This window comes from Anser brachyrhynchus (genome assembly GCF_964034855.1).
Source record: "Anser brachyrhynchus genome assembly, chromosome: 7".
Lineage (NCBI taxonomy): Eukaryota > Metazoa > Chordata > Aves > Anseriformes > Anatidae > Anser > Anser brachyrhynchus.
This window is the reverse complement of record NC_137701.1, coordinates 40,359,352-40,384,159: the sequence shown is the minus strand read 5'-3', so window position 1 is coordinate 40,384,159 and position 24,808 is coordinate 40,359,352. Positions and strand designations below refer to the sequence as shown.

Here is a 24,808-nt window from a genome sequence, read left to right as displayed (position 1 = left end):
GGAGGGGGATGCCATGGCAGGGTTCTCCTTCCTCATCATTCCTCTTTGGCAGCGAGCTTCCTGGAGCAGCCTTTCAGGCATACGCAGCACGGTTCAAAGCACCTCAAGAGGAAAATACCTTTTCTTTAATTTGCTACACATTTTTCTTCTAGAATATCACGGGACAATACACACCCCATCCCGCCTTCCTTCCTCGGGCAGCTCTGCCACGCTGGGGTCTCCGCTCCAAGCAAAGTAATCACCGGCGAAGAAATGCTTTCATGATGTCTCGGGTTACTTTATGGTCTTCGTGTTCAGTATTTTCAATGAAAATAGTCTGCCGTAACATTTACAGACTATTTCGTGTCCTTTTCTTTTCCACGGAATTCAAAGGCTTTCAGGGAAAACACGGATTATTTCCGGTGCTAATACCAGTGCTAGGGCACCAAATCAGATCACAGCCTTATCCATACTTGCGATGTCCTCTTCTGAGATGACGGTTTCGTTTCTCCTGACGGCTTCGTCCAAGCGGAGCCCCGGGGAGATGCCGGGGCAGGCGGCGCACCACGGGAGGACGGGTCCGGCCACCCCACGTGGCCGCAGCAGGGAAGGGGACACACATGCGGTACGGAGTGATGTTGGAGATGTGCTGGCAGACCCCAGCGCTTCCAGATCTGTGCTTCGACCGGACAGCCACCCACCGCCGAGGCCACCGTCCTTCACGGCCGACGCAGGGGAACAGGCGCAGCCAGTGCCCGACCCCCCATGCAAAACCCACGCAGTCAAAGCTTTCACAGCCCCAAGCACCTGTTTCTCCCCACGCCAGCGGGGGCTAGTTGGGATGGAAGCATCCCCACAGCCACCTAGAGAGGGAGAGGAACGCCCTCCCTCCGCCCGGGGGGCAGTTCCCAGCGGCGATCACAGCCCTGCCGCGAGGGCTCGGCGTCCAGCGCAGCGCGGTGCTTTGAAGACCCGGTCCTTCATTTGCTACTTCAATGGAGCTGGGCTCTTTTGAAAATCTAGTCCTGACTAGCCGCTGCGCTCCCTTAGAAAACTGGTCCTTAATCTCTCCACATCTCGGTTTCCTCACCTTTAATTAAAGGGAATTTAAGATATTAAACTCCTCCACCGGGCTCTGCGAGGCAAACTGCGCTCCGTTTCCCTTCCTGGAAAGGATTGTGCAAGGGCCACTTTCAGGGATACGGGCAGCAGCGTTACTCAAAAAATTTATGATCCCCGAGAAGAAAGCCCAGGAGCACATCCCACAACGCGAAGCGCGTAATTATACCTACGGGACTCGGCTGCTTCACGGCCATTGCACAACCAGACCACAGGCAGCGGGGCGGGAGCCCTCCCAGCCCTGCGCCCACACCACCTCGGTGCCATCGCCTCCGACGGACACCAGGCGGGGGATGCGCGGCGCACACACGCCGACACACTCGCCAGCCCGGGCGAGCAGTGACAGCGCCCCAGCTGCAAGGCCTGGGCACGGCCCCCGCCGGCCAGAGCAACGGGTCACCAATAAAACAGGTCTTGGAATTGGTCCCGTGGGATCCCAAGCACCAAAATACGCATACGCATCCCAAGCACAGAAGCCCTGCTCATCCTGGCACCGCTGAAAATCTCTTCCCGAGAGCGGCCGTGCAGGAAAAAGCTGGGACGGGGGAGGAGAGGAGGGACTGGGGTGACTGGGGAGCACTGGGGTCCCGCAGCGCACCAACGCTCTCAGTCTTCCCCTTTATTCGGCACGAAAATTGCTGTTTCTGAAATAAACGGGATAATAAGCACGCAAGCAGCCTACCGGCGTGTGGAGGGGCGCCCCCGACTCGAGGAGGTGCCAGCTCCACAGGGCAGCGAGTCCAGAAAAGAGGGAAGCCGAGGGGCGAGTAGGCATGGAGGGGACTGCAACGACTAACCGGATTATGTCTTCAGCTGAAGCCCGCCAAGGGCTATTTATACAAAAACACACAACCTTTAAGCCAAACACCGAGGTGCACGGCAAACAAAAATAAAGAAGTGTAGGTTCTTGGCTGATCCCGCGCCTTGCGGCTGGCAGCCCTGAGCCTGCCAAGGGCGCCGTGTGCCTCCGCCAGCCTGTGTCCCATCCTTCACCACCGATTTGTTCCCTCGCCGCGGGAGTCAGGAAAGCAAATGACTTTATTCGAGTTTTCCATAGAAAACTCTGCTCACTTGTTGCTCCCTCTCTGAGATACTGCTTGCTCCTCGCCGCGATGACTGGACGTTTAACGCAGCCTCACACAGGCACGTTAACCCGTGCTCAACCGAGCCACTTCAGTTCTGATGCGCCCTGAAAGGACTACATTCGCCGCTTCAAGGTGAACAGCATCCCTCTCAGAGGTGCAGAAACATTACACGTTTTTTCCTCACATGCTGCAAGTGGCAACAGAGCCATCCCCAGGTCGCAGCCTGCCCGGTCTCAAACGCGAGGGCAGAACAGAACACGAACCTGCAGCTGCAGCCTGGTCAAACAGGGCAGCTTCCCAACTGTCCAACACACCGATTAGGTGTTTTCATTTACATTAGACGGTTTTCCTTTTCTCAGCCACGCTTGCCTGGGATGGCGGGGGCCTGCGAGCAGCTCTTGCGGTGGTTCCAGGCAGGGCGAGCCAGCCCGTGGTCCCGCAGAGGGGCCGGGCACGCTCCGGTGCCGAGGTGCGGAGCGCGCTGGCAGCCCGCTGCCGCTTCCTTCCTCCCGCGGGGGGACGCGTGGGGACCACCGCATCAATGCTGCCTTTGTGATCTCCGCGGCTGACTTCATTCCTAACACATATCCGAATGGAAGAAATTAAGTTACAGGACGAAGCCATGACATTTTGCATCTGACGAACGCTAAGGAGAAGCATGCTCAACAGGATGAGTTAGGTTTCGCCGCTGCCAAGCGCGTATCTTAAGGAAACTGATAGTTACCCTGCCAAAGGGTGGGGGGAGACCAGATTCCCTTCCTGTCTATAAATATTTTTCCGCAGCTCTGCTGCCTTCGACAGAGCTCTTCCAGATTTGAGTCGGAGGAAAAGAGGGCTGGGGCCGGCTCTGCCTGACGCAAGCCTGGAGCGCCTCCAGCGAGATCGGCACTGCGGAGCAGCGGGGCGCGAGGAAGAAGCAGGCACAGCGCACGGGCACCGTCCCTCACCCAGAGCCCTGTGCCTGCCCCGCCGGGCTGCTTGGGGTCCAGAGGGAGAAACAAACTCCTGCTCGCTGGAAACCTGCCGGAAACCGTGCTGACACCTTCCCCTCCTGCACCCAAACAGGCTCGCAAAGTCTGAGCAGCAGGCGGCCGGCAACCCAAAAACAAGGAGCCTCCATCCACCTGCCGCGCACCGCTTCGGCGACGCGCAGGGGAGAGGAGCCCAGCGGGAGCACCAACGCCTCACCAAAAGGGAGGTCTCCGAGTTGTATTTTTAGAAAGCGAGCAAAGGAACTACTACGCAAACGCTGCAGGCTCGTACCTTAAATCTGCTCACCAGATGTGAACTTCAAAAAGTCTAAGTGCAATCTAGCCGGAGCAAATAGCTCTGCACGTCCTGCGCTGTGTGCATCTGACCTACATCTCAGCCTCGTTCTTTCCTTCTTCAGCAAAACTACTTCTTTTTTCACTTGACCTCTGATTGTTTCCCGTTTTATCCCAAAGGCTTAAAAGCCATAAGAAAGCGCATCGCCAGCAATTTCCAGGCGGGGAGGAGAGGCTTGCAGCTCAAACGAAAACCCTTAATTTTTCTGTTATCCCCTCGAGGGCCGAGCGTTTCACAGGCAGACATCTAGAAAGCCTCTATAAACAAATCTGAAAGGGCTGCTCGGGCACGGGAGGCAGCAGAACAAAGGCAGCGCTCGCTCTGCGGAAGCGCTAGGCTCCCATTCTCTCTCCAGGTCCTCGGAGCACGCAGATCAGCACGAGAGCCGACGCCTGCTCCATCCTCCAGCTCGCTAAGGAGCTTCCTTCTCTGCCCTGAGACCCGAGGACGTCCCGCCTGGAAAAACGTGGCACGGCGCCACGCGGCGCGGCCAAAACAACCCTGAAGCTCCGCGGGAGGGTTCCGGGTGCCAGCCGAGGCCGGGGATGCGCCGCTGACCCAGTGACACGGTGACTGCGGGCAGCGCCGCGCCGAGCTGGAGCGAGCAGCTTTGGAGGGGAAGCAGAAGGCGCTCTCGGGGTAAAGCTGGAAGGCGGACGGAGAGAGGCTGAGCCGGCGGCTGCTCCTGCGTTTTGGGAAAGGGATCATCGCAATGGAACACGAGAATGGGGGGGGGGGAATTTTCTGTCTGCTGCAGCCGTACTGCAAAGCTGCTTACCCCGATACATTATCAATGCTCAGAAGGAAATGCCTTTGCTGGCTCATCTGCAACCAAGTTTTTCGGAGGAGCAACACCCGGCAGCGCTCTAAGCACCCAGCCTCAGCCCCAGGACAACGAGCAGCACCAAGCCCCCACAGCCGTACGTGCGGCTGGGCCAGAGGAAGGAAAATAATAGTAATGTTTTAGAAAAGCCCACCTTGTTTGGATTCTTTCCTCAACACCATCAAACACAGAGGCAGCAGAAGGGCCGCATTCTTCTCACGCTGGGTAATGTGTTGGGGTCTCATTTCAGCCCTGGCCGTGCTTTGTGCAGGAGACCCCGAGGCTCCTCGGGTCCCAGCGACGCGCGAGGCCGGGAGCTCTGCAGCCACGTAACTCCCGGCAGGTGCCAAACGCCGGGACCCGCACCCCTGCACATCACCAACACCAGCGCTACAAGGACATGGCGTTCACTCACCTCTGGGGCTTAAACTGCTCTGGGTTGGCAGCGGTGTCAGAGCAGGGTCCCACCCGGGCAGCCCCATCCCAAATATTTCCGTGCTGCAGTCGTCACTGCGCAGGAGGGAAGGGAGTCTGGGTACTCTGCCTTCATGAGCCTGAGACAGCTCACAGCCACAGAGGGGTTTGGGCTGCAGGGGACCTCAAAGCCCCCCTGCCACGGGCAGGGCCCCCCCCCAGCCCACGCTGCCCAAACCCCCCGGCCTGGCCTTGGGCACCGCAGGGCTGGGGCAGCCCCAGCTGACATCTCGCTCTGTTTGTTGGTATGCTCTTCGAAACAGGAGACTTCTTCAAAATAATGCAACGTGAGCACTCACATACAGTAACAAAATCGTATCCTGAACACTACCGACACGCACCTCTGCTCTCATTTTCTCGGTGCGCGCCACAAGCCCAGCAGCAGGACACTCTGTGCCTTTGCTGTTTTCTTGCGTTTTATGGTGACGAGCTCTGGGAGCAAATTTTACACACAGGGGCCTTTCACTGCAAACCCTCCAAGTTAGCTGGAGGGCATTTTTTGTTTTAATTTCTCTGAGGCTTAATGGATGCAAACACCTGAATACTAGCCACGGTGTGGCTCTTAAGGGCCAGGTGAGCCCCAATGCCCAGCTCATGGCTGCTGCTGGAAGCCGAACCGCAGGACATGGCTGGCCTCCCTGCTGCCATGCCAGGCCCTCTGCCGGCACCGTCCCCCTCGTCTTAATCAAAGCCGGTGCCATTAGTGTTGATCCACACACAAGCACAAGCAGCAACGCTCAGAGGAGTGCAACCGAGTGCAAACGTGTGCTGGAGTACTTGTGCCACGGGACTGCCTTGAAACGCCGACCACGTATCGCCCACGGCCCGCTCCTCCTCCGCTCCAGAGCGGCAGGCTGGGGGGACGTGCGTCCCGCGGCCCTTCGGGGGGCACATATCCCGTTGTCTTTTGGGGGACGCGTGTCCCGCTGCCCCGGGAAGCACCGTGCACCACACCTACACCTCGGCTCGGGCACGCGGAGCCAGAAAGGAGCGGGCGGACGCCGGGATCGGCCGCGCTCCCGCTGGAAGCGCAGACAAACTCTCCCCGGCCCGTCATCACACAAACCACAACAAAAGCGCCTGTTTGCCGGGGAATTTTTTTTCATGAAAGAGCCCTTTCAACTCCGAGAGGTATGACAAGGAAGTAAACACGCACGTGGGTGTAAGAAAATAAAGGCTTTTCATTGAAGCCACGCTTAGCATGATGGCTAAAACAACAAGAAAATCCAGGCCCAGGCCCGCGCCCGCCTCCCGCACCTGACCGGTTCGACGTCTGGGGGAAGGCACCGAAGCCAGCCCCGGCAGCTGCGGCCCAGCACCTCCGAACGCCAACAGCCGGCCCCCAGAAAGGCACTTCTGACCAGCAGAGCTCCCAAGGCACCTTCCCAGCTCCCTCCAGCTCCCTCAGATAATGACGTGAGGGGACACGAGCCCGGCGCACACCTCGTCCCCGAGGTGAAGGCCCAGAAACGCAGCCCCTGTGCCCACAAAGTCCCTTCTGCCTCCGTCCCCACAGAGAGGGGCTAGAGAAGAGGGGCTGGTGCTCGGCTTCCCCTGGTAGTCTCCCGGCCTGCCCCCAAAGGTGGCCGCCTGCTTTGGCTCAGAGCAGCCCCTGCCTCAGGCCAGGAGGCAAAGTGGCCAGGCAAGGCCCCTTGATCCAGCAAGGAGGCGCTGGGGGAGACACAAACCAGAAATACATCTAAAAGGGATCTCCGGGTGCCCAGCAGGCGCTACAACCACCAAGCGAGCGGCGCTGCTAAACGCAGGGGGCTGGAGAAACCCAGGCTCACTTTCTTTCTTTCATTTCGCTCGCTAGAAGACCAAACGCCGAGGAAAGCCGAGCGTGCGTGCCCGTGCAGCCACATCAAAGCGCTAACAACCCCATCCCCTCGGCGCTAGAGCAGAGCGCTTTGCATCTAAAAATACCCCAAAACCGAGCAACGCCGAGCTGTTCAGAGAAACAACAGGATTCACAAAGCTGGTTTCAGCTCACGCAAATTTGAAGCCATCCAAATTTCTCCAGGTTACCCTGCATTCTCCTACCGCATCTCTCTACCAGCAGCTCGTGCTCCAGCCAGACACCCGAGCAAGAGCTTCAGAGCCCCCCGGTGTGCCGCATTTCAGGCGGCTTTAGCAGAGCCAGCAGCAGCGATCTCCGCGGCAGCTCCGACACGGCCGGAGGCACAAACACGAGCCCAGGTGCCCGTGTGGCACAGCTCCCATTTCGGGCCTGAAATCCGGCCGTGCCGTCCTCATCAGCTTCAGTCCGAACAGGCTGGGCTCAGCCTGGGCTGGTATCACTGCTGCTCCTCGGCTACCCCGTCTGGATGTGCGACCGACACACGGGATATCGGTTCTTTAATTATCTATGACAATCCCATGAATTTACGTTCCTGAATTCAACACTGATGGCTACACAAGCACATTATTTTTGAAGGGGCTACACCCACCTTGCAGCAGCCAAGACTTTGCAGCAGATTTTACTTTGTACCCTCGGATCTCTAAATGTTTTTGTGCAGATGGATATGTACAGCACACTGCTTTAGGAGTTTGAGGGCAGCCAGGGAAGGCTAAGCTCGTTCTACCTTTATGGATGAGGATTTATTTATGTTAACGCTCCGGACTTTTAAAGGTCCTCAGCCACAACCGAGGCCAGGGGTGCACAGCACTTATTCCCCTGAACAGATCCTCCGACAGAGCTCCAATTTCCGAATGGCTTCCTCCAGCACCCCAGCAGGGCGATACGAAGCAGGGCTCCTGCCTCCAGCCCCATCCCGCTCCCTGCCCTGCACAAGGGGGCCAGCTTGGCGGCCAGGGGCCCCGTGCTCCTGCTGCCATCCCCTGGCGCCGCCGGCAGCAGCACCGCCCAGCCGGGAGGGACGGGGAAATTCGGGGGGAAAAGCAGCGGCTTTGAGGACGAGAATATGTTCCGGCAAGTCCAGCGCTGGAGCTGTAATTTCACAGGAGGAAGAAGCTCCTGTGAAACGCCTTTCTGCGAACGGAGGCAGGTATTTACAATTACCCCAGCGCAAAAATGCAAAAAGTATATGTTCAGGCATGTGATCTGACTGGGAAGCACCCGTGTGTCTATGGTGCGATTCTCGGGAAGCGATTCATGAAAGACATTACTCCCCTGGTATCAATATTTTTTTTTAATACAATCTTTTTTTGCTGATCCTTAACTTTTAGTTAGGACTCTATTTAATCAGTAAGTATATCCGTGAATGGCTCGCAATCCCGGACATTTCAGAATAAAGCATTTTAATCACCCTCTTCTCCTGTCTCAAGGTTACTGGCTTGCTGGGTTTTTATTTCATTTCCAAGCACAGCAAACTCACTTCATTAAACTCAATGAGCCTTCAACAGGGAGCTTTTGTATCAGCACCTATAAATTACCCCCGCAACAAAGAGGGGAAGGGAAGGAGCCGGAGCCAGTGCCTGCCTTGCTTCAGCTCCCACCCCTGCTCTCGGGGCTGCCCGGAGGCGAGGCGGCCGCAGGCACCTCGCGCCGTCCCCAGCAAAGAGCAGGCTGCTGCTTTCCCCCAGACCCCCATTTTCCTGTTAAAAGGTGCTTCAGGGACACAACGCCACGAGACAGCCAAAGGGTGCAGGGCACGTGCCAGAGACACGCTGGCCACAAGGAACGCGGCACGGCGACCGCTGCGAGGGTGCAGGCGGCTGCTTCCGCAGGCGCTCGCGTGGAAACGAACGCGGCAGATGGCGCTCGCTGGCACCCGGTCAGCAGCCCCGGCAGGGACACCGAGGACCGAAGGACCTGTCACGTCCGGGGTAGGGTCAAGACAGAGAGCGGCAGCTCGGGAGCTTTTCGGTGATTCAACAGGAACTCGGCTGCAAGTCCCATCCTGCTCTTCTGCAGGAACCCTACAACTCAGATACGAGGCATTATTTATAAAGAGTATGCAAAAGCATTGTTTTAAAAAAGAAAAAGAGTTGAAATAGGTGATCTTTTGTTTTTTGGGGTGTTTTTTTTTGGATGGCTGTGCTTAGTGGCGCCACGCGGGGCTCAGCAGGAGCTCCCATCACGCCAACTAGAGCTGCTCCGTCAGGGCCTCCCTTGCACGGTTCAGGGCTCCCCACCAGGAGCACCGAAGGCCCGTTTTCAGCTTGCCCACACGTGAGGTGCCAGCAGGGTGAGAGCCTGCACATCTCGAGTGCAACTGGAGCATGAAGAGCGGGGTCCCACCCCTCCCGACCCCACACACAACGCCTGCAGGGCACGAGGGCAGCGCTCGCGGCTCGCCGCGCGTCGGGAAGGAGGCATCAAAGACGCAGGGCAGCATCAAAGCTGAAAGGTGCAGCTCCTGATTCATTCACAGCTACAAATCCACAGCTCGCCAGGGAACAGAGCGCACACAGGCCACGCTTTCACAGCTTCCCATGTGCAAACGTCCGGCGCAGGCCAGCGCCCAGAAGCCGCCGTCACCAACAGGACACCAACACGCTCACGGTCACACACCGGCGAATCTGCTCTGCGGCTCTGTCCCAGCTGCAGCAATGCCAAGGGAAGAATGTGGAAAGAGCAGAGTGAGAAACTGCTAATGCTGGGAGACTGCAGAACTTAAACATATATCACTGCTTGTATCCTTGGTCCCATGACCTCCCACTTCACATGCATTTGCGCAGCGTGCAACAATAACAGGGCAGGAACACTAACCAGATCTGTGTGGGATAGGAATAAATTTGGGTCTGAAATGAGGGGCATCTGTTCTTTGTAATGACAGACACCAGAGATCTGTATCTGCGAGCCAAAATGAAAGCAATAAATGCATAAAATCATGGAGAGCCACACTGCTACATGCATCCAGCCTCTCTTGACGTCAATGAAGTTGTCTATAAGTTAACTAAAAACAGAATTTGACCGTGAATATATACAGAACTGAATGTGAATTAAATGTAAATTGAACCCTTCTAAGGAGGCTGCATTCTGCTAAAAAAGAAAACACAGGAAATATGAAGGATGAAACTGATTACTCACGAGAAGCTACCATAGGGACAAAATTTCCATCCTTCCTGAAAATAAATCACGAATTGTATATACACAAAGAGCAAATGCAGCTTTTATTAAACAGACAGAAAATAGAAAGCTTTAATATGTGTCCCTAAACTTCTTCTTATATAGTTGTACAGCGCTAAGATGTACCGTGATATTATGGAAGGGAAGCGTTTCACCGTGCCACGATGCATCACTTCAGACCGAATGCGCTAGCACGTTGCAAAAGCCTGGGAAAAGAAAGTCTGACCTCAAAGCACTGCTGAGACACACCAAAAAGGAAAATCAGCCTGCGCGGATCACCTGGGCAATGTTAAATTACACGTTACAGTCACAAACAAAACGTGGCAAGATTGACCAAAATCCTGCTCGTGCCATCACGGAAATATTCCCAGGTAAAGGACCCCCAAAACCAGGCTGACGTGTTTAACAGAAATGGCAACTGCCTCACCTCTGCTCTCTCCTTGAATGTTGTGAAAGCGCAAAGTCCCCAAGAGTCCAAAACGGCATTACTGCCCTATTTTCAGAGACAATTCATTCAGGATACGTGCCTGTATTACCTGCTGACCACAGACTGCACTGCTGCTCCTCCAACTTGGAAACAACTCCTTCTTTAGCAATTCCAAGGAGCCTTGCTTACGCTCTGCGACTGCAACGCAACCTTTACCTCCGAGCCCCTCTCCTCCGCATCCCCCTGAAGGAGGACCGCCAGGGCTTCGCCCGTATCGGTGGCTGATAATCCCAGCCCTGGCCGCAAGCAGGAGCAGGTGGCCGCGCAAGCTGGCGCCCACCCCCCCGCTCACCGGCAAGGCAGCCCGGCTGCGACCCCGCGTCTTTCTGCCCAAGGTGAGCGCTGACAGGCTCGGGGCTGGCGCGGCGACTGGTGCGAGCTGTCCCCAGGGGAGGGCTGCTCAGCCACGCTGCCAGGACAGCCTTCTGGTCCCGGCCCAGCGGGAAGCTGTGCCACCGCACCGCACCCTCCGCGCACGGGCGCGCGGCTCCGCACGGCTTTTCTCTCAGCTGCACCGGTGTTATGTAGAACAAACCCTACACAGAAATGGCTCTCTAACCCCATGTCAGAAGAGCACTGTTCAGGGTTTTGGCTACCTGTCAGATCTATACGCCCTCTCTTGGCTCCTTCCGAGGCGTCGGGGCTAGCATGGGGACAGCACCCCAATGGCAGAGGCCTGCAGAATCAGAGAATTCCCAAGTTCTGCAATTCCAAGGCGTTAAGGCACTCAAATGACAAATGGAAGTACACAGCTAAAAAATGATATTAAATACTTCTCGAGTCCCCTGAGGCCAGAGGACTGCAGGCGTGCGCGGGTCTCATGCTCCTGTTGGACTGGAAGAGTTGTGAGCCCCGGCCAGGCGCGGCACTCGCGGTGTCCTCTGCGCGTGGGTGTCCCCACCGCGGGCTGTGCACCCAGGCGGCGCCCCGCTCAGGGGGCTGTCACACCAGCGCAGAGCAGGAAGGTGAAACCTTCCCCGATTTCTCGTTTCTCTTTGTTAAGCAGTAAGAGCAAAGGGATTTCCCACTGCGCTCGGGGAAAGCTGATCGGCCAGACTAATCTCCAACGCATGCAGCGCCTGCAAAAAATATTGCAGTAGATGTCGTAAAAGCGCTAGTCTTAGGAGAGTTAAATGACGATTTTGGACAGAAAAGGAGTTTAAATGCAGGGGGGGAAGGAGAGAAAAGAACCCTGGCATTTCACAAAAAGAAACGCAGCCAGAGAGACACACAGTCTGAGGCTGAGAAAAAGGCCATTGTCTTCAATAGCTGTTTGTTAACTCGCTGTCATGTGTGTCTTTTGGGTCTTTTCTTGTCCAGATAGACTCATTTATTAAGTCCATCCAAAAACTCCTCGGCAGTACAAGCTACTCACGGGTCCAGGGTAGGAAGACTCGGCGCTGACTTGTTTTGCTACACAAAAGCAGCCCAGAGCCAGCCGGGACCTCGGCGCGGCCGGAGGAGGGTTTGCAGCAGAGGAAGATTTAGAGAGGGCTCAGTGAACAGATGGCCAGTTGAGAAATAAGGCCTAATTAGGGTGAGATGCTCGTCCCCAAGTGTTAATGGCTGAAGCGCAGCAAAATAAGCACCAGGCTACAGAAACTCTTTGAACTGCGGTCCTCTCCCGGTAACTATCACTAATATGCTGCCCACCACAAAGGGATGTCTTTCTGCGCCATTCCCTAGTCGAGTAAAATTACTCTGATTATTCCCTCTCAGCGCAGAAAATCTGAACTGCAATTAAACTAATATCCTCTAGGAGGACGCCCCATTTTCCTGATTAACACCTTCCATGTCCAACGATGAGCATCTTTCAGCGAAACCTCCCTTGCAGTGCTCCGCTCCATCAGCTCACCGGGCGATTTCTACAAACGGGCCAAAACCTTCGTATCAGTGAAAGCGTGGGTAGTATTTAAAATACTGCCTCCTCGTTTCACTGCATCTCATCCACCTTCAACCATTAATTTCTCTTAAGTTGCCCTTAACCACCTGCATCCCATCTTCCCAGCAGTTGCGTTCAGGAGCAATGCTGTGCTGCTCCTCTCCGCTGTACCGCTGCGTCTAGCCAACGACTGCCAAGAACTACGAACCAAGATTTATTACAGTGCAGAGTCGATAAACAGCTCTCGGTTAGGACCATTTTGCCCTGATGAGCCTAGATTTGGGTTTGCCGCAGCGAAAGTTTTAAGAAATTGAAAAGTTAAAATGAACGTCGTGTGTTGGAATACATTTTAACCTAGTATAAAAACACTTGCTAGAAAGATTTTCGGAAGAACACCCGTTCAGTCGTATTCACTGTGAACTTTGTTCCCGCTAGCCTGTCCCCGTGCTGTGGCAGTGGTGGCCCTGAGGCTGGTGTCAGGTGTGCCTGAGCACCACCAAAACCTCACCCACGAGCAGCTGTGGTGCCCGCACAGCCCGCTGCCGAGAAGGGGAACTCCGCTCACAGCAAATTCCTCTGCCCTGTGCCGGTACGCCCCGAGCTGCCGCCTCTGCCAGCAGTCTCACCAATGCCATAATAAAAGTATTAGTCAATCAGCTCTTAATTAGGCATGCTTACACTTCTGCATATATTCCTACATCGGTCTGGTCTGTCAGAGCAGCCTACCTGAAAGGCCAGGTGCTGTCAGAAGCCAGCATCAGGCTGACGGAGCCTAGGCACATCCCAGCTTTTTGGACTCCTAAGCTTTTCCGATCCATGTCCTAAATTAATGACCACAAAAATTATTATTGCTGCTTTTGAGTTGTCACGTCATTAATGCTGCTGCCTTCAAAGAAATTTGCGGAGGTTTATCGTAAGAAACCTAGCAGGGAGGAGCACTGCTGGGTGTGTTACGCCGCTTAGCCGAACTACTCCTTGCTCATTCCTTTAAGTTTCGATGTTTGAGAACTCGGGGGAAGAGAAGCCCCGCTCAGAAAGCACAGAGAAACACAAAGCTCTGTTTATCTATTCGTGATTCAATCACATCATCTCGCTGGGCTGGCCGGGCAAGCCGCATATTGCCTCCCAACTGTATTGCTCTCAGAGACAGCTGTTTGGTGCTACAGTATTCATCACCAAGCATCCATGGCATTAGCTCAACAATGCGGCCTCCGAAGCAATAAAAAGCCCATTTTTATTTTCCATAGTGCAGGAGTTAACCCCAGCTGAGAAATACAGACAAGCAGCGTGATTCATTTTAAACATCTGTGGGCCAGAGCCACGCTCCCTTGCATCGCGCCGTGTTTAAGTTGGTTTCGGACCAGCTCTCCTGGCAGAAGGGGAATGACAGCCAGCCCCAGCGCTCCGCCGGCAGCTGAGAGCAGCCTGCCTCGCGGCACTGCTCCCTCCCAGCGCCGAACACGCTGCCAGCCCTGCCCTGTGGCAGCACGAGGCAAGGCATCAGCCCTCTGCCAAGGCAGGGGATGTGCCCTGCTCCAGCCCAGGCTGAGCGGGGCCGCGGCCGACCGCGCTGTAAATAACCTGCACGCTGAGGTGCTGAATGACTGAGTCTTAGTTGGGTAGTCCGGGAAATTACGAGGGAATTGTCCTCGTTGTTATGCGTAAGCCATTTAAGGAGCACACAAGGAGACCTGCAGACCCAACAGAGAGAAAATCCGGAGGCGATATCACCTGCAAGCAAAGGAGCTGCACCGAGTTGGCCAGGTGAGGATTAAGGTACAGAAAAGTAGGTTGTGTGCTCAGCCCCAGCGGGAGGAACCAGACGGGACACCAGAGCCTGCAGAAGGAAAGAGCATTTCCAGGAACCGCACCAGGCTCACCAACGACCTGAGATCCGAGGAGACCACGAGTTGGGAAAATAACCCCCCAGGTCTTCAGAGTAAGGCTTGAGCACAGAAAAAAGGACCAAAACAAGCCTGCAAACCGTCGGGATGCAGAATGTGAAGTGACAAGCCCGGGCACACACAACCAAGGTGCTTCGTCACCCGTAAGGACTGTACGCCTCTGCCACAGTGCTCAGCGCAGGAGCCCTGCCATTTCCAAAGGTCTGCACCCTCCTGGCAGAGGAGATTTGAGGCAGGGACAGGCTTTTCCCCATGGGAAAAAAGGGAAGGGAGAGAGCCTTCCACAGGCAGTGGCAACATGGAAAGAAAGAGGAGGTTATCCAAGACAAATACATCTGAGAACCTCAACAAAAGGAACAGACAACAGCAAATCTTTCCCTTGTCTTCTCAAACGTTACAATAAACCGATAAAGCTGTTGCTGCGAGTGAGAAACACGATGGGTATTAAATAATTCAGAGCAGCTCCACGCATTCGCAGGTTATTTACTGCTTGGAAATAATTGTTTTTTTTTGTTTGTCTGTTTGTTTTACAGACCGTTAGCATATCCCGAGCAGCAGCTTAGGAGGAAAACCAACTCTCCCACTGCTGCACACCCGTGCTGGTAACGCTGATCACCCAGGCAGAGGGCAGCGTGGGCGCCCCGTCACCCGCATCTCGCTGTTCCGCTTCCCCCAGGGCAGGGGGTGTCCGTTTTCCTGGATTTCCTCAGGAAACACGGATTGCAGACCCCTGCCCTAAATACCGGCATTTAATACACGGCCTGTCCATTTAATACCCAGCGTTTTTTCCAAGCATCTGTCCCTCATGAACCCAAAGGATTGGCTGTAACTTTGGTGGATTTGTAGCTCTAATATTCTTAAGTTAAAATGAAAACCACACTCTAATTACAGCGCTGGAAGTCAGGCTTCCCATCATACGTTCTCAGAGAGAAAATCTCATTTGGTCTGGTGAGGGGTGACTGCCCTGGGCAAGTATCTTTCCCTGGCCACCCCGCACGGCTTGCACGTTACTGTCACGTTACCAAAGCCTGCACAATTCTTGCATTTGGTAAGCACTCTGGTGCTCTACCTGAACGGCACAGCGCTTTGCTTCTCATCGGGATTCTTCCCCAAAGTGATTATTAAACTTGACCTGAGAGAATGTGAGACTGCCTCCTCTCGTCGTTACTTGGAAGCAGTTAATTGATTAGCTGTCAATTAGCATCAAAGGATCGTTTCCATTGTACTCGACCCTTCCAACGCATCTGCAGGATAGTAAGAAGAAAGGGAATACATGAACAAAGCTCTGTGTTTTTTCTGTTATGCATAAACGCTGGTAACAGAGCTTGTTAAATCTCACTTGAGGTTTTACTGGCTTCTTGATTCATAAATTAATAAAAATTACTTGACATTAAAAAGAACAGCTTTTGAGGATTCCACATATGAAGTCTGGTAACTCCGCATCTGTGGCCGTAGGGCAGCTCCAAGGAAAGGTGAAGTTCAAATACGAGACGATAAAACCTATCTGCAACGTGTCTAAGCGACTCACTGCCAGCCCACACCAGTTTGCACTGAACTCGGGCATGACGAATACACCAGCAGATGGACTCGAACAGGACGGCTAGAAATTGTGGCTGCATTATTTAAACTAACATTCCTGTATAAAGAAATGCTCTAACCCAAAATCTCTCTGTTACCTGCTCCCGAGTACTAAATGCCCTGGGCTGTGCATCTGGATGGCCCTCCAGCAGAATCCTCCGTGGCATTTTTCACCACAGCGTGACGCCAGGTGTGTGAGCACCACGCACAGCATCTCCCCAGCACCCGTTACGGAGCGGCAGCGGGCTTGGTGCTGCACCTGCCCATTTGCTTTTAGCAGCAAAGAGCTTTCTATCGAAGGCCGTGGGTTTCGCTTTCCCTTTAAGAATTACAGCAGCGTATTTCGATTAGAAGCCAAAACGCTAAGTCTGCCATGGTCTGCCAGGGCCATCCAGTCACCGCGGGCACCTGCTCGCGGGAAGCAAGCAATGCCATTTACACTGTGTGTCATTTTTCCTCACATCAAAATGGAAGCACGGGCAGTATCCACTGCTGTCTGCTTCACGGTTACAGTATTCATTCAGAAAGGAAAGAGAAAAACCTGGGCTGTGGGCTTTCTCTTTGGGCCATTACAGCATCAGTCCAGGAGGGAAGCTTGGGGCCGCTGCAGCAGTCTGAGAGCTCACCAGGTAAAGGACACTTCTCATCACCAGGAACCTGTGCACCAGGTTTTAAACATCATGAAGCCGATCTTTATGCACCCTGTGCTGACTGCAGACGCTCCGCTGCAGTGGGATGTCATTTCCGAGCGCTCCGTGCAGCGCACCAAAGAACACTTGCATTGGCTTTTAGACTGCTTTTACATTAGAAAAAAAAGTATGACATAAAAACTTAAATATGTTTTCCAGATGATTTAACGAGTAAGTAAAAAAGCAGTAAAAACCTCTGCAGATCCTAAATCGTGTACGACTGAGATTACAAGCAGAATGGTTATGCATGTAACGTACCCTCCACGCCACGAGGAGCTGCCACAGGCCAGAGGCTCTGGGAGATCTTCGGAAGAGATATTGCATATTAATGTGAAAGTTTTATACTCTAGTTAGTCCGAGGGTTGAGCATGTAACAGAAAGCGAGGAAGGAACCCAATTGTAAAATGCTCTCCAAAGATGTCTACTCTGGGATGTTTTTAAGTATGGTTGTTGCTTTCCCTAAGGCAAAATAAACCATCTTTTCATTTTTCAGGAGTTCATATATAATATGCTGTATTCAGAAATAAATACATGCTTTAAGGAGATAATACCATAAACAGAAAGGAGTTGGTTTTGCTTCTAAATTTTCAATTAAATTTGCAATTGCAATGACATGAAAGTCACCACTACTAGGCTAACGACACTAGCTATTATTCTGTCCCTCTTGTCAGACTATCTACAGATGCTCGTAACTGTGACAAGCATCAACTATTTCAGTGAAGCCGCTATTTAGGGTCTGTCTGAGGCTGAATCTTCAACCCAAGACTTTCAATTTCTTACCGAAAAGAGCCAGGCTAAGAAAACTCAGTAGTTTTACCCACGTTAGAAGTGCTCTGGGGTTAGCAAAGGCACAGCCCTGACACACGGACGATGCCTGCTCCTGCCAGCTCGCCCCGTGCCCCTGAGCCCTGGAGGCTGCCGCTTGGAGCAGGGCTGCAAACGAAGCCCGTGCTAGCTGGCTGCGGGCATGTGAAACAACACACGGCGGCGAGCACTCCGCAGTTCGGTCCTGCTGCTCCCAACTGGGTAGGCAGGGAGGACATCTGCCTTTCATTGCGCTGCCCAGCAGCTCGCCATCTGCAAGAAAGAGGCTTGGTTGCAAGCTTAACGGTTCGAACTTTGCTTTTTTTTGTATATAATTTATGTAGAAAATGCAGAGCTTCAGTGTATTTCAAAGCGTTGACTGTGTACATTTCTAGGATGAATCTTCTCTAATTTAAGAATGCAGTGTGTTGTAGATTAAAACTAACAAAAGGCAGACCAAATTCTGCCCTCAACTGCCTCAGTGAAGTTCTTTGAGAGAACTACGGGTATTAATTTCATTTTATGCATTCAGACAAGTGAACAAAAACCATTTGTCCACTCCCGTAATTCAAAGAACTACCACACTTACCGGGAAGACTGTATTTTTGACCGAGAAGGAGGAGCAGAGATCACCTCTGGAGTGCATCAACTCCTCATAAATTTGTCAGATTAGGACAACAGATTAGATTTGCACCTACACGCACACAATCACCAGCAGTCCTCGTTGACCTAGGTACAAAGATTTCTTACAAGGCAGTGCCTTTTGCTGCTGTTGCCCCTGCCCCCAGCATGGCCAGGCAGCACGATTTTAAACAAAGTGCAAGCCCAATGCCTATCCCCCCCAAGATGCCTTTGTATCACTCTCGGAGTGGGAGAGCCTTTAATGTCACTGAAATCAGGCCCCACGAACGTAATGAAAAGCATCTTTCAGAAACATCAGCGGCATTCAAATTAAAAGCAGTAACCACCAGATGTTATAAACAAGCCATACATCTCATACGGCAAAAACCGTCGGAGCAGGGGAATAACATGCGCTTCCAGGGATCTCCCTGTTTACACACGGAGTGCTGGCATACACACAGCCTCCGGGCGACCCGCACAAAAAAAAATCCACAACAAAGCTCATTCATGTGTCAGGGCACCTGTACAGCACGGAGGTTTCGGTGAGCAGCATCGCGACCGACACAGCCGCGTGGCAGAAGACAAAGCCACAGCGGCGAGGAGCGCAGGCACGGTGTGCGCGGGGCCGGGCGAGCCGTGGGGCACGGGGCTCTACATCCCAGCTCCCGATGCTCTGCACTAAACGGCACCATCTTCTGCCAAGTCCTCTCCTTCCTGCGGATGTGATGATATGGGGAAACCCTCAAAAAAAACCAACAAGGTTTTAACCCCGGGGGTGCAGTCCCAGCAAGAAGAGAAGGAGAGATCTGGGGGCTGAGGAACTGGTGCCTCACCAGCCCGCACAGATGACCACATCCCGTACCTGCAAGCAGAGGAGGCCATTCCTCTGACTCACAGGACGCGTGTGCTGGCTCACAGCAGTCCTAGAGGCTTTCCCTCGCCCTCCCGCCCCCAGCCCGCACCCACTGCGCCACCGAGCACGGGAGGGCGCGGGTGTCCCGAGGCGCTGGGCCAAGGCCGTCCCCTCGCCTCGCAGCTATCTCCAGCCGCCCGGCGCGACGCAGCCCGATAACCGGCCTCCGCGTCCTGCCCTCCGCTCCCAGCGGGGCCGGGAGGAGGTCTGCAGGAGACGTGGGGCTTGGCTTTAAGGCAAATGCCCTTCAGCATTAGCCTGTGACCATTTGTCTGGGCACTGCCGGGGGACTTGAAGGACTGAAAGGCTCTGACAAGCCTGCGGAACACAGAGCCCGCAGCCCTTCCAGTGACCTCCTCCTCCCTCGCGAGGGAGCAGGCCAAATCGTAAAAAGGAACGGTTTCTCTTTCATTTCTTACGAGCTGCAGCACTTGGTGACATTTTCCAGAGGCCGGAATACAACATAAAAAGAAAAGAAAAAAATGGCATCACAATTACCTGAGATTTGCAAGACTTCATACTGCGCAAAGAGGAGCTATGAGGTGGGTGTGCGAGCACCGCGGGGTGCTGGTGATAGAGAAAGCAGGGACCTTTACAAACCGCTCAGTTTGTAAGTCACAGACCGCCCTGATGAAAAATAAAGAGCAAAAAGAGCGCAGAAGTAATGCTAACGTGATGTAACACGGGGTAACAGATGACAGTGCCTCTCTCAGGACACGCGCCTTCAGGTGACCGATGCGATAACCAGGGCAGAAGGAAGCTGTGCCCCGCTGCCTCCCTGACCACGGCGAGCACGCTGCTCCCCACAGCACTGCCAGCTTCGGCTGTGAGGGGGCAGCCACTGAAGCAAGGTCCTGAGGCGCAGCAGCCGTGGGACGGTGAAGCCCGGCCTGGGAGCGCCCCGACAGCTCGCACCGCGCTGGATGCGGCCTGGGCCCGGCATGGCCGCCACCAGCCCCGCTGCTCCCGGGCTCTGTGCGCCTCCCGGGTCAGCACGCTCCCAAAAGCCCTCCCACCACCCCCCTTTTTCAAACTTTTACCGTCACGATGAATTTGCGTTAAATGTTGTCAAATTGCTCCCCCGCTGCTCAGCAGCCCGGTAGGCAGGATCCCTGCCCCCGGCTTACCCACTGCCCAAGTCCCCAAGCAAGGCAGAAACAACACGCTTCTGCCTCCTACCAACGCAGAAACATTTAAGCCGCGCTCCCTCACACAGTGTGCTCGCTCACGGCATGTTGATATTTCTTCAGCCGCATTCCCTCCCACAAAGTTAGAAATGCCTTCAAGATAATTCGGGGGAGACGGCGCAGGCTGCTAAGGCAGTTCCTCCGCCGAGTCCGAAGCGTCCCGTTAATGTAAAACCTACGCCTGCAGTGAAGCCAGGGAGCCCTTCACGTTTCCAACAACCGTGCTCGATGTGCCAGCCTGCAGCCTGGCTCCTCCTAACTTCTCCGTGCAAGACCACAGCGCTGCCCACATCACTGCATGGATCCACAAACAAAGCACAACAACCCAAAGCCAAGTCTGTACTTAGGCCAGCACTCATGAAAGTACTAAAAGCACTTTAGGATCCCACACGGGCAGTAAATAACGCCTGCACCCCTCCCAGAGCCCTCCGAGGTCTCTCCTGCCCCCTACGCAGGCGGCTGAGCGGGAGCGAAGGCCACCCCAGCAGGCGACGGACGGCAAAGGCACTGCCCGGTGCCTGGAAGACGCCACGTGGCAGAAGGCCTGGAGCAAGAGGCAGAGACGAAGACCTCCCGATCTGCACTTTAAGAAGCCTCTGGGCTGCTCTGGCAGTAACGCGGCAGAAGAACCACGCGAGCACCGCGCCTGCCGAGCACCGAGCCGCGCTCTCCGCCACGCGCAACTTCTGAGACATCCCCGCGGAGGGACCCGCGCAGACACATCCGAGGATGGAGCCTGGCCAGGAAAATCCATAAATCTACTGATCTGCTCTATTTTAACCACCACCTAAATCCTTAGTATTGCAGTGCACTCAGATGCCGCACCAGCGCCCAGCTCCCGTGAGGAAAGGCAACGTTGCAAACCGAAAACTGCGAACGAGGGATTAAGCAAACTAGGAGGCTCTGCACGAGGAGGAGGCAGCCCGCAGCCAGGCCCCCGGCACCCCGAGTAGCAGCAGCAACTTGTAAACCAAAATTAGGTCATTACTAAAAGCTGGAGACAGCAGCTTCTACACAGAAACGGCAGATGTGTCCGTGGAGGCAACACGACGCAGCACAAGGTCAACCACACGAACAGCCCGGCAGGATAAGGGCGGCCACACTCAAGGCCTTAACCGGTGTTTTGGCTACACCGATCTACGTGTCAGCAAAAGACGCCCTATTCTGCGCCAGTATCTCTGTGAGAAAAGCTCTCGCTGCAATAAACAGGCTCTGAACGACGGCCCTCTTGCGAGATGCCAGCCCCGCTGGGACGAGCGGCCCGCTGCACACACAACGCGGGCACCGCTGGGGTAGCGCTGCCTCGGGAGGGTACTTTCCCCCGAGTAATTCCTCAACTGAGCACTTCTGAAAATGGAATAAATTTAAATAAGGATTTTTTTCAGTGTTCAGAGGGGAAGGTTTTCTGTTTTGCCTGTCTTTTCTGCGGCATATGTTTCGGCACAGCAGCAGCAATTGGGAGAACATACCCACGCAGGCCTGTAGGTTAATCTTAGAAAAATTACAACAGGTTTCTGTCTCAATGCAGACACCTCCACGTGCTTATTTATGTACACTCCCTGGGTGGTTTCAATACAAGAGCTGTGTTTTGTACTAGAAACATGAGGAATACTCTGCCTGCGTGGGCTACCACACCTCGAGGATCCTGGAGCACCTGAGAGCAATCTGGCTTTAATGGACAATTAATTCACTGAACACCTTACAGGCGCATCACGATAATTTTCTCTCCACTGGCTAAACAGAATAGGGAATTCACCTTTAACAAAGATCCTCCTTCAGAAGCAAATGTTAGCAAAAACAAATAAACAACAGCTTTGAGCTTTCCAAGTAGAAGTCCCTTTCCTTCTCGGCTGTACATCTCCTTGCCTCTTCGAGCCACGCGAGTTCTGTGCCAAAGAAGAACTTCACGCTTGATCAGTCTTTGCCTCCCTCCTGTTTGTGGGTATCTGAGCTCCTCATCTTAACAGAAAACGCAGCGTGCTCGCGATCCACCGACTGCCAGTTGTAATCAGTGCCGTATCTGAGGATGCAGGAGCAGTATCAGCATGTGAGAACTGCGAGCTGGTTTTCCTGCCCCTCTGTGAACAACAAATTCATTTGCATCACCCTTGCTGATCAAGGATCCTGCTGTTGCTGAACACAAAAGGACGCAGCTCACGTAAACTCTCGCACGAGTTCTGTTATATTTTAACGGAAGCACTTCATCTTCTGCCAAAATCCTCCTCAGGACAGAGGAAGCCCACCTGCACACCGCTCTGCGCAGCAGTCTGGGGTTACAGGTGTACGCAGCTGGATTTCGGGCAGGATCTCTGCTGCTCCCGCGGCAAGCAGTGGCAGGACAGCCGCCGCTCCTCCGATGGCCCCGCAGCGGGCTTGCTGCGTGAGACACACCTCGCTTGGAAGGGAGGGCAAGCAGGCATGTACGTGAGCATGGAAACCTTCACAGGTGCTCGTCTATTTTAATTAATACAAAGTGTTAAATTGGGCTTCCTAAATTTCTCTTCTCCCATTTTCCAGCCATTGGATCCCAGCCAGCTGAACTTCTTACTTTTCATGAATGCATTCAGCACAGCGAATGTGCACACGGAAATCACCCTTGAATACCTATTCCAGGCATTACGGTTTCTCATATAAAAGTGCATTTTCAAAATAAAAAGAAAAGCATTTTCCCCCGGTGTTTCGAGTACATCATTCATGCACTCAGCCATCTCCACATTAAAGAAGAAATTAGTCTTTCTTCTACTGATAGAAGACACAGAAGTAATTCCCAAGTCAAGATGATTCCTTAGACCCTCACAACCTCCTTTCATCTTCCTTTTCTTTCCTTTACCAAGACCCAGCACAGCTCCGATAGTGCCTCTGCTTCTCCAAAGAGAGGCAGGCAGCCTGCTCGGTGCTGGCACCGCTGCACCAACCACCTCTGCCCGAGCGAGCTGCCTGCGGACGAAGGTATCCTCTCCCACCTTCGTCTGGACTCACAGGTCGGCCAGTTCTGAAATACAGCTCGTCATCAAAAAAGCACGTTTCAATTCATACACACGTGCACACGCACAGAGGGACAAAGACCGACATCCCACCTCCAGAACACAGCAGAAAATGAAGAATGGGAGCAGAAGATGAGGAGCAGACAAAACCTCAGGAGATGGTAAAATGAGATTTTTAAATTCATCAGAGAGGAAAGATGTCCTAAAATGCCAGAAAATAAACAAACTAAAACGCTGCTCTTCGACTTCTGCGTAGCTGAGAGAGGCAAATGAAAGGCTTTAAAGGAAAGCTCATATGGGTCTGCAAAGGTGACTTCAAAGAGCCAAATGCCAGCTGCCGGGTCCCAAATCACCACGCTAGCTGGAGAGGCACAGCGGGCTTCCCAATGTGTCAAACACATGTTCACAGGGGGAGGCAGCGAGGATTTCCATTTTATTTTCCCACTGGTTACAGCAAGTGCTGGGAAGTTGGGAGACATTTACTTCTAATCCCTCTTCTGCTGCTCGGTTTTGGGGGCTCGTGGCAATTCCAGCTTTATTCTTCGAAAGATGACGACGATAACTCTCACCCCTTGTCTTCCCGCTGCGGCACAGCAAGGCTTGGAGAAAGATCCACGGGTGAAAAATGCTGCAAAGCGCAAAGCTCGTGTTTTATTTAACAAAAAGAATGATGTGCGTTTACCATACTTGGCTATTCATTTACACGATCGAGAGAACAGGCGTTTGTATTTGCAGCTCGGGAAGGGAGCAGAGCTGCATTTTCACAGCTCCACGGCCCCTTCCCGCGCGCGGGGAGAGGATCACTGCAGAGATGTGACAACTTCCAGCCTCGTTCAAGGCGACGCAATTTTTAGAGAACAAGATCTGCAACAACTAATCAGAGTTATCCGTAAACTAGATGTGATCACAGAGGGATTGAAATTATTACCAAATTCTTCCCGGCCTAATCCACAGCCTACGTTAATAACTGTCATTACGCCACACTTGCTTCTTCAGCCTCCCCGAAGAGCTCTGGTAGCCTGGCCACCGAGCAGCACCTCGTGCAGACGCACCGACAGATAAATCTCCAAGGCAATGCCTTTTGTAGGGGGTGCCGTGCCCCACGATGCTCAAACACACGACCGACTGGGCATGCCTAGTTTAGGGCCAACCCCTCGCCAAAGCTCACGCTGCTCCAGATGCACCCTGGCCACCGCGTCCCGTTTCGGTGCCAGGCGTCACGCCTGCCTCTGAGCGTGCAACACGGCTACCGGCACGTGCGGCGTTGGGTTATTGCGGCGGAGCGAAGAAAAACCCAGCGCGGATCTCGCAGAGCGGCGAGGGGCCGCAGCTACGCAGAGGCTCCCGCGCACCCACACAAGATCAAAGCTCCCTCTCGGCCACACTTCGAGCTAAATATTTGTGAGAGCGATTCATTTGATCTCTATTTGCGAGGCTTGCGGAGCCGGGCAGAAAGCCCTTTGAAGCACTCCCAAACACACTAAATAATTGGAAATGTTTGTCCGAAAACCGCTCAGTGAGCTCCACGGGGCCATCCCCATCGCTCCCGGACCCTTTCGGACGGGTGCCTCGCACCCAGCGGGGGCAGATGGATGCGCGCGGCTCGCCTGCCTCCCACGAGGAACGCGGGACGACAGGAGTCAGGAGAGGGACAAGCCAGAACATCGGATGGGTGAACAACCAGAATTTCTGGATTCAACAATTTGCTTCTTCGCTTTAATTACTGGCTTCTGAAAGACTTCAGAAACTCTGCCAATTTGTGCAACCCTCTATTCTTCGCTTTTGGCCTCGACTATACAGTCATTTTGGAGACAAACAAGTAACAGATGTACAATCTATATTCTCCCCAAGTCCTTTTATAGTAAAATGACTTCTGGCCAGATAATGTGTATTTAAAAAAAAAAAAAAAGAAAGAAAA

General features: G+C 53.7%; 1 protein-coding gene and 1 long non-coding RNA gene across 9 annotated transcripts in view; one reads left to right on the top strand and one right to left on the bottom strand.

The window, feature by feature from the left end:
* Positions 1-24,808, bottom strand: part of FMNL2 (formin like 2) — a 125,760-nt gene that overhangs the window by 92,668 nt on the left and 8,284 nt on the right. The window lies entirely within an intron of this gene.
* LOC308197990 overlaps positions 1-24,808 on the top strand; it is a 39,121-nt gene extending 14,313 nt beyond the window's left edge. Inside the window, exon 2 of the long non-coding RNA XR_013953505.1 lies at positions 1-24,808. This exon is cut by the window's left edge and continues 13,147 nt beyond it. This is a non-coding gene — a long non-coding RNA (uncharacterized lncRNA).